Source organism: Mastomys coucha, unplaced genomic scaffold (genome assembly GCF_008632895.1).
Source record: "Mastomys coucha isolate ucsf_1 unplaced genomic scaffold, UCSF_Mcou_1 pScaffold21, whole genome shotgun sequence".
In the NCBI taxonomy this organism is placed as follows: domain Eukaryota; kingdom Metazoa; phylum Chordata; class Mammalia; order Rodentia; family Muridae; genus Mastomys; species Mastomys coucha.
Genome location: NW_022196904.1, coordinates 178,441,526 through 178,459,348, shown reverse-complemented (window position 1 = coordinate 178,459,348; position 17,823 = coordinate 178,441,526).

Here is a 17,823-nt window from a genome sequence, read left to right as displayed (position 1 = left end):
GGGGGACCACACACGTGTCCACTTACAGCAAGAACAACACCCATCTCTTCAATAGACAAAGACACACCGCATGGGTGCACAAGTGGACACCCAAAACATGACATTGCACCTGTGGACACCCAAAACATGACATTGTGGACACACAACACAGAAACCCAATACAGAGTGCAGTTCCGGCCCCTGCCCTTCACTTACGCTTAGTAAGCAATCCAAAATATGTGTGCTTGAAACAACTCCCAAAACCTAAGGCTTTTGAAAATGCCACCGAGAGCCATTTGATGGTATCTTTGAGGGTCCGAGCAACCTATGCAGAGAAAGAGTATCCATGGCAAGCAGCCAGAGTCCGTGCCTTCCCCTAGCTCCTGCTCCCCTTCCAGAGGAGACGGAACTCGAGCCATCAGGCAACCACTATGCAGAACCAGAAGGCAAACACGGCCGTGGCCGTGTGAGGACAGATGGGCAGTGTTTGGCTGGATCCTGGCAGACACGGGCACGCCCCTCCACATGCCCCTACTCAAGTGATGGCAGCTGAGGTGACAGCTAGGGTGAGCAGAGGAGAGGGGCCTGACTTGACAGGGAGGGAGAGTAGGCAAATGAGACACTTGATTAATGCTCAACAGTGGCTACCCAGCCTAGATGCCCAGCCAAGTATGTTCCTGGCCCTTGGGACATGGGACACCCAAAGGAGAAGGACTCTGCCTGGACACAGATGGCTTCTCCTGAGTCCTCCTGACTTACTCTGCTTCACATCCTCTTTTCACTGCGGTCCACATAACCACACCAATCACCTTGTAAGAGTGGCTCCCGTTAGTCCTACTGACAATAGGAGCAAGATGTGGCCAGCCCCATCCCTATCAAAGCCATGCCATCTATGAAGAGCATGGGTTCTGCGGGTCTTGGGGATTCATGCCCTATGACCTGTGGATCGCCTGTTCCTAAGGAAGCCAAAGGACAGTAGCCATGTGCTTCAAAGGGCCTTTCTGTCCTGCCCAGTCCCCAAGCCTGCCCAGGTCTGACTCCAATGGAAAATGTCAGCTGGCTCCAGACCCTTTGCCAACAGTGAGCCCCGGCCATGAGTAGGCAGGCCAGGCCTAGGTCAGCCCATTCCAAGCTGCAGGCTACAGCTCGGGTCCCTGACACTGTCCCAGTAAGCTCCAGATTATGTGTCTTCTAGGACCTTCTATCTGTCGCTTGGCCTTCCAGGCCCAGATGAAATTCATTTCCTTTACAGAGAATCAATAATCTACATTTCCTACATCTTTACCTCTTTTTTTTTAAATTTTTAAATTAGAAATTACTATCCCCATGTCCAGAGTCTGAAAGAGGAAAGCCGCCAGCCACCAGCCCTGGTTTCTAAGTGGTTTCAGCCACCGCTCTTGTTCTTGCTTGGACTCCTCCCAGGCCCCCTCCAGCCCAATATACTCCGCAGATGGAGGGGGCCTATGTCCAGTATCCTGCCTTATAGGGAAGGTCACAGGGCATCAAGGTGGGGACTCTGAGGCCACACACTTTGTTTGTTTGTTTGTTTGTTTTGAGACAGAGTTTCTCTGTGTAGCCCTGGCTGTCCTGGAACTCACTCTGTAGACCAGGCTGGCCTCGAATTCAGAAATCCGCCTGCCTCTGCCTCCCAAGTGCTGGGATTAAAGGCGTGTGCCGCCACCGCCCGAGGCCATACACTTTGTAGAAGAGCCTAGTTCCATTTCCAAGGAATGGTTCCCCTTTGGGTCCACTGTCACATTGGCCATCTTGCTCCTGAGACCGTCGAGCCAGGCAGTCCAAAAGACAGGAGACCAAGCAAGCAGGAGCCTTGTCACTGAGCAGCAATAGGATGCCAGCCAGCCGTCTTGCTTCCCCTCCTTCCCCTCCCTGTTTGTGGATCTGCCAGAAATTCATTCTCCTCTCTTGGAGAACCAGGTCAGGCTCTGTGGGGGCTATCACTAGCACACCTGTGTGCTTAGGCACAAGCTGGCACAAGCACACACCCACAGATCTAAGGGACACTCACAAGCGCAGACCCTTGTGTATACACACAGGGCACCCGAACATCTTTCACGAGCTACCTCCAGGACCCACAAACTGTCTCCCCAATTGTCTAAGTGGGATTTGCCTTGGTACCTGCGAATGGTACATTTCTGATACCCAGGACCTCGCACCCCACCCAGGGGCTGCTCCATAACCTGTAAGACGACAAGGCCACCTTGCGGGGAAAGTCAGATATGTGACCTTCCAGCTTTCCCTACCTCTTTCTCCAGTCACAGTGACAAACACCCAGCTACCACTCCTACACACACGCACACACACAGTCCCAGAGCCCACCAAAGAGTGACAGGACAGGACATGACTAAACCCTCTTTCCCCATGTCTCTCCACTCCAACCTCCCAAGTGGTCCCCAGGCTCGGGTGGGTGAAACCCCAGACATCAACTGGGGCCTTACCGTGGAGAGTGTTCCTTGTGATCTGTCCCCCCATCTCAGGCCGCTGGCAGCTTGGCCACCTCCGTTTGGCCGGCCAGCCTTGTCACTGAGCAGCCCTGGCCGCCAGTTCCCCTCCTCCTTCCCCCGTGTCCTCCCCCGAGGCCAGCCGGCATGGCAGGGCCAGGCGGCCCCTTTTGCACCCCCACGCTCCCTCTCCCTCCTGCATGGACACGCCTGCCCGCCAGCCAGCCGGCCACACACGCACACCCCCTGGTTGTGCTTGCGGCCTCCAGCTCCCACCCACTGGGAGCCTCCCCCACCTCCGTGCTGGTTCAGGCAAAGGGATCTGTCATGTTTATTTACATAAGGAGGAGGAGACTGGAGACTTCCTGAAATAGCCAAGCTCCAGAAAGCGCTGGAGATGCCCCAGCAGAGTACGCACCATACACAGACAGACACACCACTCACTGTCCCATGGACATACACACCACACCTCCCCAGGCCAACAGCCAAGAGCCATTCAATCTTCGGGGGGGGGGGGACATCTTGCCACTCCATAAGTTAAGGGAAGAAGCAGGGTGCGATGGGAACAATATTGACTGTATCCCTGTCCTCAGGGTACCACAGTCAAGCTAGGGAGCTTAAGTGAAAAAACTCATAGCATTTCTATCTTCTTCCAGTCTCTGCCTTAATACTTGGCTAGGAATTAACTCCATCTGTCCTCAAAGGCTGACTGACCTCTGACCTCAGCATCAACAGGTACCACCGGCACCCCCTACAAGGCCAGCAGTCTATGAAAAGAGAGCTAACCAGAGGTAACAGGACTGGGACACAGGTAGTGTGCCAGAATCCAGGCTTTTATCCCCAAGCCAAGTTGTCTTTTTAACCACACACACTCACACACTTGCACAGCCACACACACTCACACACTTGCACAGCCACACTAACCCACACAGAATGTCTGCATCGTGCCACATGTCTACGAACACAGACACACGTGCTTGTGCACACGAACACGCGTGCACATACACACTCCTAAGCACCAGCCACTGTGCCTACCTACCCTTCTCCTGCCCCAAATACTACATTCATTCTAGCAAAGCCGTTCACTGAGGCTCACAGTGCAGGGGACAATGCAGAGACAGCCATGACTTATCCAGGACCAGACTATGTGCCCCAGGTCCTTCTGAGCAGAGCTCGCCAACCTAATGTACCTAAACCCACAGTTATGAGCATCTAGGACAAGTCAAACATTAACTTACATACTGAGAATGAGACATGATGCACAATAGGCAGGTCCTAGCTCTCATGGAGCTGGAGAAGCAGACATTTCTCAATCAGCCACAATGCAGAACATAGCAACGCTTTTCTTTTTTTTTTTTTTAACGATGTATTTTATTTATTTTATATATATGAGTACACTGTAGCTGTACAGATGGCCACGAGTCATCATATGGCTGCTGGGAATTAAACTCAGGACCCCACTTGCTCTGGCCTCACTCGGCAGCTGTCTTCATATGAACCAGAGGGGGCGTCAGATCTCATTACGGATGGTTGTGAGCCACCATGTGGTTGCTGGGATCCGAACTCAGGACCTTCGGAAGAGCAGTCAGTGCTCTAACCCGCTGAGCCATCTCGCCAGCCTAGCAACACTTCTTAAAAGCTGTTCTGAAACCAAGGATTCAGGTTCTAGTGAGCTTGAGACAGGTTTCCCTGAAAACCCAGAGCAGGGCAAGGTTTGGAGATCGATGTACCATGGAGGTGGATCAGGAAACAGTGCTACAGAGAACAGACACACATGTGTATAGGTCCACAGACTATCAAGAGCCCAGCATATCTCCGAAGCAAGGCTGGTGTGGATAGAACCATATCAGTAGGAGAGCCATATGGAAATTTGCTTTTGGCAAGACTAAATGGACCAGGGAATGTCACAAAGGCATGGAGGAGCAAAATGAAGACCAGGCTATTTCCCTGAGAGCACTGGGGAGCCCTGGCAGGGTTCAGCAAGGAGGCAACAAGACCAGACACACATTTCTAAAAGGTCACTCTGCCATCTGGTGTGGGGCACTCGTGGGAAGAGACAAGGGCCAGGACAGAGAGCGGCAGCATCCGGAAGGATGGGGGCCAGCACCTGGCTTGTCCTCACTCCCCCTCAGGCCTCACATCAGGCCTGGAAGAGGAGGTCCTTGGAAAATGGTTCACAGTAGAACAGGGTTCATGCAGCAGGATTGGGGCTAGCATGGTGAAGGAGTCGGGGAGCTTTTCATTTGGCTAGTAGGAAGAAAAATGAGATAGAAGCTAGGATGGTGTCACACAGCAGCAATTCCAACACCCAGGAAATGAAGGCTGGGCTATCATGAGCTTGAGGCCAACCTGAGCTAAAGATCGAGAAAGCTGTTTGGTGAGGTAGGTGGGGAAAAATGGAGAATTAGGGACCACCAAGGTAGCTCCAGGCCTTCTAGAACAGTCCCACAGAACAAAAGGGTGCCCCAACCTGGATCTTGTTTCGTACAATCTGCTCCTCTGTTTTCAGAAAGAAGTGCCGCTGTCCTGTAGCCTTCCCCAGAGCAGTGTCTTTAGGGGAGGCGCCTCCCCACTTCTTCAGGGTGGAACAGGCAATGCATCCCTACTAGTTATTATTCACTGGGGTACCACACAAGCCTCTATTTAATCAAAGGGATGAGCCAAGAAGTGCCTGCTCATTCACTGAGCAAGCCTCCCTGTGCTCCACCATGAAAGACTCGACCCTCACCCCTCAGAAGCCAATGGACAGGCAGACAGGGCATGGAATCGGGGAAACACTTCTAGATCGTGGTGTGAGCCACGCTGGCGTTGGGGAAGGGGCTTCTGTGGCCGTAGGCAAGTAGCTCAGTGTCTCCACAAGCACACTGAGCAGAGGCTGTGGATGGGGAAGGACAAGCTGCATCTGGGGTACAGAGCATCTTCCACAGGCTCACATGCTTGACTGAGCGAGCACCTGTCCCAGCTAGGAGAGCTACACCGGAAGAAGGTTCTAGAGCCTTTAAGGAAGTGAAACCTTGCTGGAGGAAGTGAGTGACTGGGAGCTGGCCTTTGAGATTTCATAGCCCAGTCCTGCTTCCTGTCCACCCTCCACTTCCTGACTGAAGAGGCCCATGTGATCAGCCACCAGGCGCTTCTGCAGCTCTATCTTCCCACCAGGATGGGCTCACTGAACTGTAAGAAAATAACATTTCATTGTTTACATGCACATGGTACCCCAACATACATATAGGCAAAATACGCATACACATAAAAAATAACCATTAAATCACTTTCTGTCCAGTATTTTGTCCCAACAAGGAGAGTAACTAATCCACAAGTCTGTGGGTAAACCAACAAAGGCAACTAATGGTGTTTCTATTGGCTCAGTGCATACATACCCTGTGCTAGGCAGAGAGCTAACCTCAGCTAACTCCACAGCATCCCTTCTGGAGTGAGTGTGCACCCTCCCTCTGCAGGACATGAAACTGCGGCTCAAAGCAGCCATACCGAAGGCAGATGTGGTCTGCCTTCTCTCCCCGAGGAGTAGCAACTGTTCTCTGGCCACATCTGGGGAATGTCAGTCCCCTGGGTTCTTTAAGCCCATTAGCCTGTCAAGACCCTCCTTGTGGAGAGCCAGTTTTCTTTAAGGATGTGGCCACTGATGAGATTGCTGGGCTCTCCTGCAGCCCCGACCCAGGCATGTGGGCAACAGGAACTGGACTTAGTGGATTAGAAAATCAGACTGGAAAGCAGGAGAAGGTGTGTTGCTGGGGGGTTTGGAGGGAGGTATCCAGGACAGTGCCATGTGGAAATTGAGGGTAGATATGGCAAGATGTCTACATATATGAAATTGCCAAAGAATAATTATAAATACTCTAGGAGGCTGGAGAGATGGTTCAGCATGAAAAGCCCTGGCTGCTCTTCCCGAGGACCTGTGTTCAATAGCCAGCATCCACATGGCAGCTCACAAATACCTTTAACTCCAGTTCCAGGGGATCCTACACTCCCTTTGTGGCTTCTGTAAGAGCCAGGCATGCACATGGTACACCAATATACATGTAGGCAAAATACTCATATACATAAAAAATAATAACAATAGCCAGGTGGTGGTGGCACATGCCTTTAATCCCAGGATTCAGGAGGCAGAAACAAGCAGATCTCTGAGTTCCAGACCAGCTTGGTTTACAGAGCAACTGCCAGGACAGCCAGGACTACACAGAGAAATCCTCCATATATATATGTATATATATGTGTGTGTGTGTGTGTGTGTATGTGTATATATATATATATATATACACATATATATTACACATTACGTGTGTATGAGCACCCACATATTCAAACACAAATGTAAAATTTTTAAAAAATTAAATAGACTTTTGATAAAAGAGAATAAGTTTAACTCAAACAAAAAACAAAAACAAACAAAAAATCAAAACAAAAATAACTAAGACCCTGTGCGGCCAACCTTACTCTTTGTGTCCCCAGTCTCCCCATCCTCACTGGCTCTCATGGTAGGGTGCTCAGATAAACTTTTTCTTCACCTCATCCCCTCTCATCCATGTTTCCCATAGCCTGGCATCTCCGCCTCTGTCTAAAGCCACCCTCTCAGACCTGAAAGTCAAAAGCAGAGCCCGTGGAAACATTGCAAAGGAAACAAGCAATTCCCAGGCAGCAGCTCGGACTGAGGGGAAGGCGCCTCCAGAGGACACTGGGCCCAGTCCTGCCCTGAGGTGGGCAGAGGAGGCAGGAGCCCACCTCACAGGTGCAGCAAAGGAGGCTCAGAAAAGCAGGGCCTTTCCCAAGGCATGCTGGGTAAGGACTTGGACTCAGAGTGGCCGGCAGGCAAACAGAGTGAGTGTGCAGGTTAACAGGCTAAACCGGCAGAAGGAAGGCTAGATATGTTCTCATTCATGAGACCGGGGAAATGGCTGGGGTGTGGAGAAGTCAGAGAGAGGATGTGCTCCAGCAGTGGGAAGGCAGCTCCTTATGTTTGAGGTTTTGTTTTGGTTTGTTTTCCGTCAAGAACAAAGGATAATTTGATTGAGGTGATGAGTCATCTGGTATTTAAGGCTTAATGCCGACCTGGCAGGGCTACCCTCCCTACCCTGACCAATTAGGCTAGAGCTAGAGAATGAGGAGCTTGGAAGGCTGTCCCCAAACTCCATCTATATCTGGACCCAAGAAAAACGCAGGTCGCTAGCTAGAGTTTGAAAGAGAGTGATGGAGATGAAGCAGAGACACAGGCTACAAGAGCTGCACAGTACAGAGAAACCAGAGCCATGGAGACCAGAGGGTGTCCTCTGGGACAGGTGCCCTAAGCAGTGACAGCTGCCAGCTGCCCAGGATGATGGGAACACAACAGGTGCAGGGCGGGGGTGGAGACTGAAAGAGACTCCGAGCAAACAACCTGGAATTGGATGCCCCTCCTCACTGGCCCAGCCTCAGGCTCACTGCCAGCAGCACCCTCTAAGACCCTCCAAGACACAAACACACCTGCTCACACTCCCCAGCTGCCCGGGATGAAACAGAGGTACCCAGATCCCCATTCCCAGGAAAGCATGTGTCAACTGGAAGCCACAGACAGGCATAGAACCCCCATCTTTGTGAGTGGCCAGGAACAACGGATGGATGGACCCACCCCAACCACATGGAGATTGGGAGCTCTAGCCCAGCAGCCATACAAGTTGGCTCTGCCATCACGTGACGAAGCACAGAACTTCTCTGAGGTTCTGGGGTCCTCTAATGGGGACAAGACATGGCAGTGGTACTCATAGAAGCAAGAGACACAACCCCCACAAGGCAAGCTGCCTGGCCACTGTCAGGAATGCAGGAGGAACTGGAGGATCAAAGGCCCCTTCGTCCCCCAGGGAAAGGAGTGACCTAGGATGCTGGGTGTGAGCACAGACTGTGTTCCTCCAGGGAAGCACCATTTCCTGTCACGGACATTTACTCAGCCCTACACGTCGTACCTCACCAGACAAGGCTCTAAGCTTTACATGTGTACTTTTACACGCCTGCTATATATGCAAAGGCCATGTGAGAGGGCTGGCTAGCAGCCAGTTCAGCTAAGAAAGGAGATTAAGCATTGTCCCTTGTCACCTGGTCAGTGCTCTGGTTCTGGTCAGAGTGGAATGGATTTTAAACTGGAAGCCAGCCCTTGTCTCTGTCGCAAGTGATAAATCATCAGTCAGAGTTGGTACAATCTGTGTACACCATAACCTTTCTGGTTAAGGTAAGGAAAGGAAGACAATGAGATATTCATGGGGGGAGAGAAAGGGGGGAGGATACCAGAGTGATGCAGGAGACAGGACATATGTGCTGGAACAGACCCCGTGTGCCTGAGAGGCAGACCTGCACCTGACTGAGCCCTGCTGGCCTGCTGGATTATAAGCAAAGCGGGCAGCTGATGTTGGGAGGATAAAGATCCCCTTTGCAGGGAGGAACCTTCCCCCACCCCTCTCCCCATACTGTCACATGCTCATACACGCATACACACAGCACCCCAAATCTGAGGATACTCCCTGGGTCTCCTACAGCCTGTGTGCCTTCCTCCAAGCTGCCTGCTTTGTCCTTCTTGTCCCTCCACGGTCTGGTTTGCAGAGGATAGCAGAGTTCAGAGCCAGCTGAACCAGCTCTCCACTTGCTCCTGTATCCCCCATCATCTCTTTCTCCAACCCTCTCCCCAAGACAGTGGGCATCAGCAGGTACAACAGTATGGTGGCCCAGGACCCACAAGGGCTGTGACTCTAGGATCATACACTCCCAGGAAAGCCACTGGCAGCTAAATGCCAGCAGTCTGCAACCACTGAGGAGTCTGTGGTGGGGGCAGAGGGACAAGTCACAGAAGAGAAGGTGTTGACATGGAGCTCTTAAGTGGTTCCGACTACATAGTCTCAAACTTCAGGTAGCCATTTTCTCTTCTGAAAAATGGGCTGAGAAGGACAATGTCTACCTGTCAGAGCAAAGGAGGAAGAAGTGGGGCCCCTAATGCAGCACGCCTAGAACAGTCTGGAAAGCCCAAGAAGTGTGGTCTAGATGAGCCTCCGTCCTAACGCTACATAAAGGCCCTATTATGCCCCCATCTTACCAATGAGGAATCACAGACACAGAGTGGGAAACAGCAGAGACTTTGAACTCATGGCCATCTGCCCAAACACTTTGGCCTTCCCCCTTCCTATCCACTGGAGGCTCTCCTGAAGGGCTTGTATACCCCCTAGTACCTGCCCTCATATAAAAATAAAACAGGAATCAAGATAAGTGAATACCAGTAGTGGCTAGCTTTTGTTGTCAACTTAGCAGGGTTTAGAGTCGCCGTGGAAACAAATCTTTGGGCCTGTCTATGAGGGATTTTCCAGATTAGATTAATTGTAGTGAGAAGACCCATTCCAAATAGGGCAGTACCACTCCACAGGCTGGGATCTCAGATTTGTTAAACCTTAGAAAGCAAGCTGAGCACATTTGTCTCTGCGTCTTGACTGTGGATACAATGTGAATCAATGTGGATACAATGTGAATCAATGTGGATACAATGTGATACAATGTGGATACAATGCAATACAATGTGTTGATACAAAAACCAACCACCCTTTTGCTCCCCTTACTGTAACTTCAGTGGCCTGAGACAGCATCCCTTGCAACAGTTACAATTTAGAGTTGTAAACCGGAATAAATTACTCCTTCCTTAGGTTGCTTTTTGTCACAGCAATAAGACATGTAACCAATACGTTAACTAAGAAAACTACATCTGCCACTGTCATCTTTAAATGCCTGCTCTAGGTCCAGGAGAGGCCACCACTGGGAACTTGGCATCCTCAGTGAGGACACTGAGGGCTTGGGGACATGGAACACTTGGTGCAGGTTACACAGGTACAACGCAGCTAAACTAAGATTAAGACAGAACTCAAGCCAGGCATGAAGGCACAAGCCTTTAGTCCCAGCACTCAGGAGGCAGAGGCCTCTTAAAACCTCACTTTTCTCATCTGTCCAATGGGACTAGTCCTCCTATGGTTCCTATGAAGGTGAATGAGTCCATGGGAGCTGGAAGGCTTTGTGCCCATTGACACCCGAGAGTCACCTGCTTAGTCCCCAGTCAACCTGCCTCCTGCAATCATCCTGACTGCAACACTTACTGGCACTTTTGTTGCTTTCCTAGGGTTGGCAGGTTGGTCTTTCTGTCTGTCAGAGCTTTTGGTGGTTCCTGAGCACCTCAGGAGAAGCTTGGTCCCTCTGGGAAGCATTCAGAACTCTCTAAACTGACCCCAACCCATGGATCTGGCTTCATTCCCAGGATATCCACCCTCCCACCAAAGTACTCCACGCACGTGAGCCATGAGCCCTGCCCATCCGAGGCAGAGCTGCCCATGCAGGCAGGCTAGTCCAGCAGGGACTTCGCCATTCTTGGAACAACATGGGTGCTCAGCATCTAACATGGTGGTTGGTACCCATGGTTCTGCCGAGAGTATTTTATACAAGTGAGAGGAAAACAAAGAGCAGAAGAGAGGCGAGGCTGTGATTGGTGTGTACGGTCCTGGCTATGACTCAACTCTCCTCTCCAGCTTCCTGGAGGTTACCCTCGCCATCTCCGTACCCACTGTGGCCCCTTTGGACCCAAAAGTGACAAATCAACTGACCTATTATCTCATAGCCCAAGGGGTTCCCTTGACATGTTGGCAGCCCAGCCTGGGCCTGACTAAGAAATAGCCAAGAAGCTAAGCACCCACTGTGTCCTGTACACTGAGGGAGCTGACCACACAGCCTTGTCCAACCATCTTTCCCATAGGCAGCAGAGGCATGTGTGCCAGCCTCCTCCGCCCACTGCAGGACTCCAGGGAAGAGCCTTGCACCTACCACCTTTCTCAGGTTCTCCTGATTAAAGCAGCAGTGGGAGGAGCACCTCCAGCCCGTCTGCAGTGGCAGGAGCACCTCCAGCCCGTCTGCATGAACCATTTATAGCAGCTTGCTCAAGCCCACATCTGAGAAGAAAAAAGGCCCACTGTGATTGCCTGTGGCTTCCCAGTCTGTCTTTTTCTCCCCCTCTTTTTCTCATTTAATGATAAGAAGCTGAGCTCAGTATAAATCTCTCCCCTGCTTATTCCTGGCCGGAGGCAGGTTGACTGGGGACTAAGCAGGTGACTCTCGGGTGTCAATGGGCACAAAGCCTGCCAGCTCCCATGGACTCATTCACCTTCATAGGAACCATAGGAGGGCTAGTCCCATTGGACAGATGAGAAAAGTGAGGTTTTAAGAGGTTTGGTGACTTGTTTAAGCCACATTTTTCCAGCAAGGCCATCAAGGACATGGTGGCTGACTCTCGACATCTGTACTGGACCAAGACGGCACTGATACTCAAGCCTGCCGCCCCATCAGCATCACCTTCTGAAATTAGAGAGTGGCTAATATCCACACCCTATCCAGACTGATGAACAACTTCTTTTCTTTTCTTTTCTTTTTGCTGAAATATGATAAAATACAAAAATTAATTATTTTTTATTGATTTAAGTTTTTGCATTATGAGAAAAGATACATAATTTCAATTTATCTGAATTTGTTAACATTTAAAAACATATTTTAAGTAAATAGAATTACATCACATTCTTCTTTCCCTGATGAACAATTTCTGAGAAAGAAGTCAAGCAGGGGTAGTTTGGAAATCTGTTTCTCTGGGGTTGGAGATTGAACTCAGGGCCTGGCATATGTTAGACAGGACTCTAATGATCCACATTCCTAGTCTTTGGTTTTGGAAGACAGGCTCTCAGCATGTTGTCCAAGCTGGCGCTGAACCCATTATGTAGTCCAGGATGGCTTTAAACTCAAGGTCCTCTTGCTTCAGCACAGGCCCCAGGCCCTGCCCCCACTTCCACCCCAACCCTGCTCTCACCCCCATCCCAGGTGCTGGGATTAAACACGAATGCCACATATCTACCTGATGACAGGGTGGTTTCTAGGGCCCTCCAGATAGTTCATGTGCTGCCACCATTGGTTCATGACAGTAATGTTGCCCTATCCCTCTTGCCAGGGACAATGACCACATGACCCACATCTAGCCCATGAGGCGACTGTTGGGTGACATCTTCCACAAACACACTAAATACTTTCCTTGCTCTTCAGAAAAAGGTCCCGGAGAAGTAAGTCTCTTCCCTCCAGAGACTGCGTATTTGGTTGGAATTCTTTTGTTTGCTTGTTTGTTTCTTGTTTTTTGTTTTTCCAAGACAGGGTTTCTCTGTGTAGCCCTGGCTGTCCTGGAACTCACTCTGTAGACCAGGCTGGCCTTGAACTCAGAAATCCACCTGCCTCTGCCTCCCAAGTGCTGGGATTAAAGGTGTGCACCACCACCGCCCAGCTTGGTTAGTATTCTTATGAAGGCCATGACAGATCACTAGACTAGAAGCGAGTCCTTCCAGGAGTGGCAGAGCTGCCCTGGTTCACTTAAAATTTTCCCACTCCAGATACCCTGTTTGTGTCAGGAATTCCCACCCCTCACTGGTAAAACCAGTCCAGAGCAGAGTTTGTTACTTTCAACAGACAGCCTGCTATGGTTGCTGAGAATAAGGTAGACAGACAGACAGACAGACAGACAGACAGACAGAGAAATAGATACACATAAAGAACTCTAAAAAATCAACAATAAGAAAACAGCCCCATAAGACATCATGGCCACAGAATTAGACACTTCACCGAAGTACACCTTGAATGGCATTTTAAAAAGCACATGGAAAATGCTCGATATAATTAATGACTAGGGAAATGCACATTCAAACTAGAATAAGGTACTGTACATCTGTCAGAAAGGTTAAAGTTAACAAGTATTGGTGAAGAAACAGAGAGTCAGAACTCACACTATCTTATGCACTGCTAGTGAACATGTAAAACGGTTGAACTAATGTAGACAATATTTAGGACCTTTAGTTAAAAGTTAAACACACTCAGGAATGACAAGATGGTCAGAGGGTGACCATGCTAGCCTGGTGACCTGAGCTCAGTCCCAGGAACACACAGCTGAGAATCCCCTCCCCTCTTCTTCATCTCCTCCCCCCTCCCACCCCACATTTTCAATTTTGTAGAAGTTAAACATACGGAGGGCTGAACTGAAGAGATGGCTCAGCAGTTAAGAGCACTGTCTGCTTTTCCAGAGGACCCGCATGGCAGTAACTGTCTGTAACTCTCTTGGGGATCTGACACCCTCACACAGACACACACAAGCAAAGCACCGATGCACATATAATAAAAGTAAAATATTTTTAAAAAGAAGTTAAATGCCAGGCAGTGGTGGTGCACGCCTTTAATCCCAGCACTTGGGAGGCAGAGGCAGGCGGATTTCTGAGTTCAAGGCCAGCTTGGTCTACAGAGTGAGTTCCAGGACAGCCGGGGCTACACAGAGAAACCCTGTCTGGAAAAACCAAAGAAGAAGGAGGAGGAGGAAGAGGAGGAGGAGGAGGAGAAGTAGTAGTTAAACGTACTTGGTTAAGGGCTCACCTAGCATTCAATGCCCAGCACACTGCACATCCCTCGCTCAGCCAGCATAAACCAGCCTGAGAGTTCAGAGCTGGAATCCTGGGATTCCACCTGGAAGGTGGAAAGAGGAAGATCAGAAGTTCAAGGGCAGGGGCCCGTGGGTAAAATGTCCTTGCTGAGCAACTGAAACCTACAAAAAGGTGGAAGCAATGCAAATGCCCATCGGACCAGATGGGCTGTAGAATCAGCTGCATCCATTCATGAAATACTCAGCGATAAAAGGCTCCAGGCTGTTGTTACACATCCCAGCGTAGTAGATGGATCCGAGGCAACTGTAGTGAGTGGAAGAAGCTGGAGGGGAAGAGAGCATCCAATAGGATTGCAGTTATAGTTAACTCTAAAAATGCCAACCAAACTACAGTAAGAGGAAGCAAATCCTGAATATGGAGGATGGGAGCAGGAAGGATAGGACCAGCAATGGGAGTTAAGGAGAAAACCCCTAAAGACACAAGGACACTTGTGACAGTGACAGAGATCAAATTGTACAGATATGTGCCATGTATCATATGTCAGTTAGACTTCAATAAAACTGCATTAAAAACCCATCAAGGCATTTGAGGTGATGAGATGGGGTAAGGAAAGAAAGTTGTCTCTATAAAAACTAAGCTGAATCAGAATTCCTCAAAAAAAAATTAAAAATAGAGTTATCGTATGAGCTAACACTGCCACTTTGGGAAAGAAGCCCACAAGGATGCCGATAACTACGTGCACACCCGTGTTCATAGCAGCATTACAATGTGGGGTAAACCCAAGTGCGTGTTGATAGGCTGTAGGGAGTGGAGGCACCCCTGTACTTGTGAACATTCATGACGTGGGCAAGGAGACCTCAGACCCATGGCAAGGTCTTCCCCTGATCCGAGCATGGATGCTGATAATCTCTGCAACAAAGTACCAACCACAGCTTCCTTCAGCCGCTTGCCACTTCTCTCCCACGTGAGCCCCTCCTGAGATTAGCTAACCCATCTCTCACTCAGCTGTATATGGTAAAAGCACAGAGATTCCAGACTGCTGGTCCATCTCCATCAGAGGGCACGCCCACCCGATCACAGCTTTCCTGTGTGGCTTTGTGTCTCCATTCCCTATGCCAGGCAGGTCAGTCTCAAAGCCAGGCGGGTCACAGCAGCAGATGAATGGATAAGCAAAATGTGGTGTATAAATACAATATCACCCCACCTTAAAAAGGAAAGAAGTTGAGCCAGGTGTGGTGGCACATGCCTTTAATCCCAGCACTTGGGAGGCAGAGGCAGGCGGATTTCTGAGTTCGAGGCCAGCCTGGTCTACAGAGTGAGCTCCAGGACAGCCAGGGCTATGCAGAGAAACCCTGTCTCAAAAAACCAAAAAAAAAAAAAAAGGAAAGAAGTTCTGTCAGGCAGGTTGGTGTATTCATTTAATCCCAGCACTTGGGAAGCAGAGGTAGGTGGAACTCTGTGCATTCAAGGCCAACTTGGTTGATACAGTAAGTCAAAGCCATGCAGGGCTACATAGTGAGACCTAGTCAATTAAAAACATTTAAAAAGGGAAGACAGTTCTGATGCAAAGGACATCACAAATGAACCTGGAAGATGCTGTACTAAATAAAGTATATATACATTTATATATGATATGTTATATATTATCATATATTATTATATTGATATATTGGCATATTAAAATATTTGACAATAATATATAATACTATGTGTAATATAATAATATATTAACATATGGTATATATGTAAAATATACCATTTACAAAGGACAAATACCATACAAGTTCATTTATCTAACACAACTAGAATAATCAAGTTCATAGAGGCAAAATATTGAATGGTGATTGCCAGGCTCTTAAGGGCCATGAGAGCCGGGGGCTGCTGATCTAGACTTTCAGATTGGGAAAAATGAGAAAATGGAGATGGAGGTGATGACATTTACATTTAACAGCATTAGACTTTACACTCCAGAGAGGGATTGAGAGGCCAGGAATAGTAGCGCGTGCCTTTAATCCCAGCACTTGGGAGGCAGAGGCAAGCAGATCTCTGAGTTTAAGACCAGCCTGGTCTACAGAGTGAATTCCAGGACAGCTGGAGCCACACAGAGAAACTCTGTCTCAAAACACACCAACCAACAAGACTTTAAGGTTACCCTTGGCAACATTGTAAGTTTAAGACCTTAAGACCAACCCCGCTACACGACACCCTATTACAAAACCACAACAAAATCAAAGTAATACAAGCGAGCAGAAGCACAGGGCTGAGGACATGGCTGGACTAGTAACAGTGGGCGCACCATGGGATCCATGGAAAAGCTGGATACAATTTATCCTCTGATTGTCACATACAGCTATGCATGCCTCCTCACATACAAACATGTATATAAACATACACAGAAATAAGTATCTAAATAAAGTACTAAATAAGCTGAATATTTTGAGAATACTCTGGTCCCTTAAGAAAATACTGTTAAGGCCTAGAGAGTGTTAAACTGGCCCAGGGTTAAGAACATTGTGATTGTAGAGGACCTGGCACCCACATGGAGCTAACAACCCTTTGTAACTCCAGGTCCAAGGGGATCTGATGCCCTCTTCTGGACTCTACAGGTACTGCATGCACATGGTGCCTAGACACACATGCAGATAAAACACCTATACACATAAAAGAAAAAGAAAGAAATCAATATATATATTATATATGTAGTATATGTATAATATGTAGTGTTATTTAAAAACCAAGTGTAATGATGCATACATATAATCCCAGCCTAAGGAGGTAAAGGTAGGAGGATCAGAAGCAGTTCAAAGTCATCCTTGGCTATATAGAACATTTGAGACCTGGTATCCAAAAACAGGGGTAAAGGTGCCATTGAGTCATGGATAGACAAGTGTGCTGGTTAGTATCAATTGTCACCTTGATAGAATTTAGAATTACCTAGGAGACAAATGTCTGGACATGTCTGTGAGGGAAATTCCAGAATGTATTACCTGACCTGAGAAGGTCTACCCTAAATGTGGGCAGTCCTATCCCATGGGCTGGGGAATAAGAAAGAAGAAAGTGGCCGGGCAGTGGTGGTGCACACCTTTCATCCCAGCACTTGGGAGGCAGAGGCAAGCGGATTTCTGAGTTCGAGGCCAGCCTGGTCTACAGAGTGAGTACCAGGACAGCCAGGACTACACAGAGAAACCCTGTCTCGAAAAACCAAAAAAAAAAGAAAAAAAGAAAGTGAGAGAGAGAGAAATAGAGAGAGAGAGAGAGAAAGAAAGAAAGAAAGAAAGAAAGAAAGAAAGAAAGAAAGAAAGAAAGAAGGAAAGAAAGAAATAGAGGAGAAAGTGGGCCCAGGGCCACACACCCCATGCAGGGAACAAGTCCCATATGATCACCAGTCAGGCACCACAGGGCCAGGATGGGGAGCCAGCCTGAGACAACCACCAGCCACCCTGCACAGGCAGGACATAGCACTCCTGAGATGACCCCAGACACCCTGAGACCACAAGTACCTCTAAGGTGAGCAAGTCAATGGTGGAGAAATGGAAGAGAAGGATGTGGGCACAATGACAAGAGGCAGAACTGGAGACTCCAGGGCAGTGAGGAATAGCCTAATGTAGTGAAGTGTAGATGAGATGCCACCTAAGGCCATGCCGAGTTCCTGGCATGTGCTGCCCCCGAGGGCCATGTCTGGGTCCATGGCCCTGCAGCAGTAGGGGTCTGTTACCGATGAAGACCAGGCGGATGTCCCTAGTCTGGGCTGCCGCCCAGGGCCTTGCTGATGTCTGAGGGCTATGCAGAACAGGAGGGCTAGTTCTGAGGGCATAAGATCAGGAGAGCTGGTCCCACCCCATCAATGAACTGCTGGAGCACATGGAGGGTCTGGTCCTGCAGATCCAAAGCTGTAGGATCTCCATGACACAAGACAACAACAG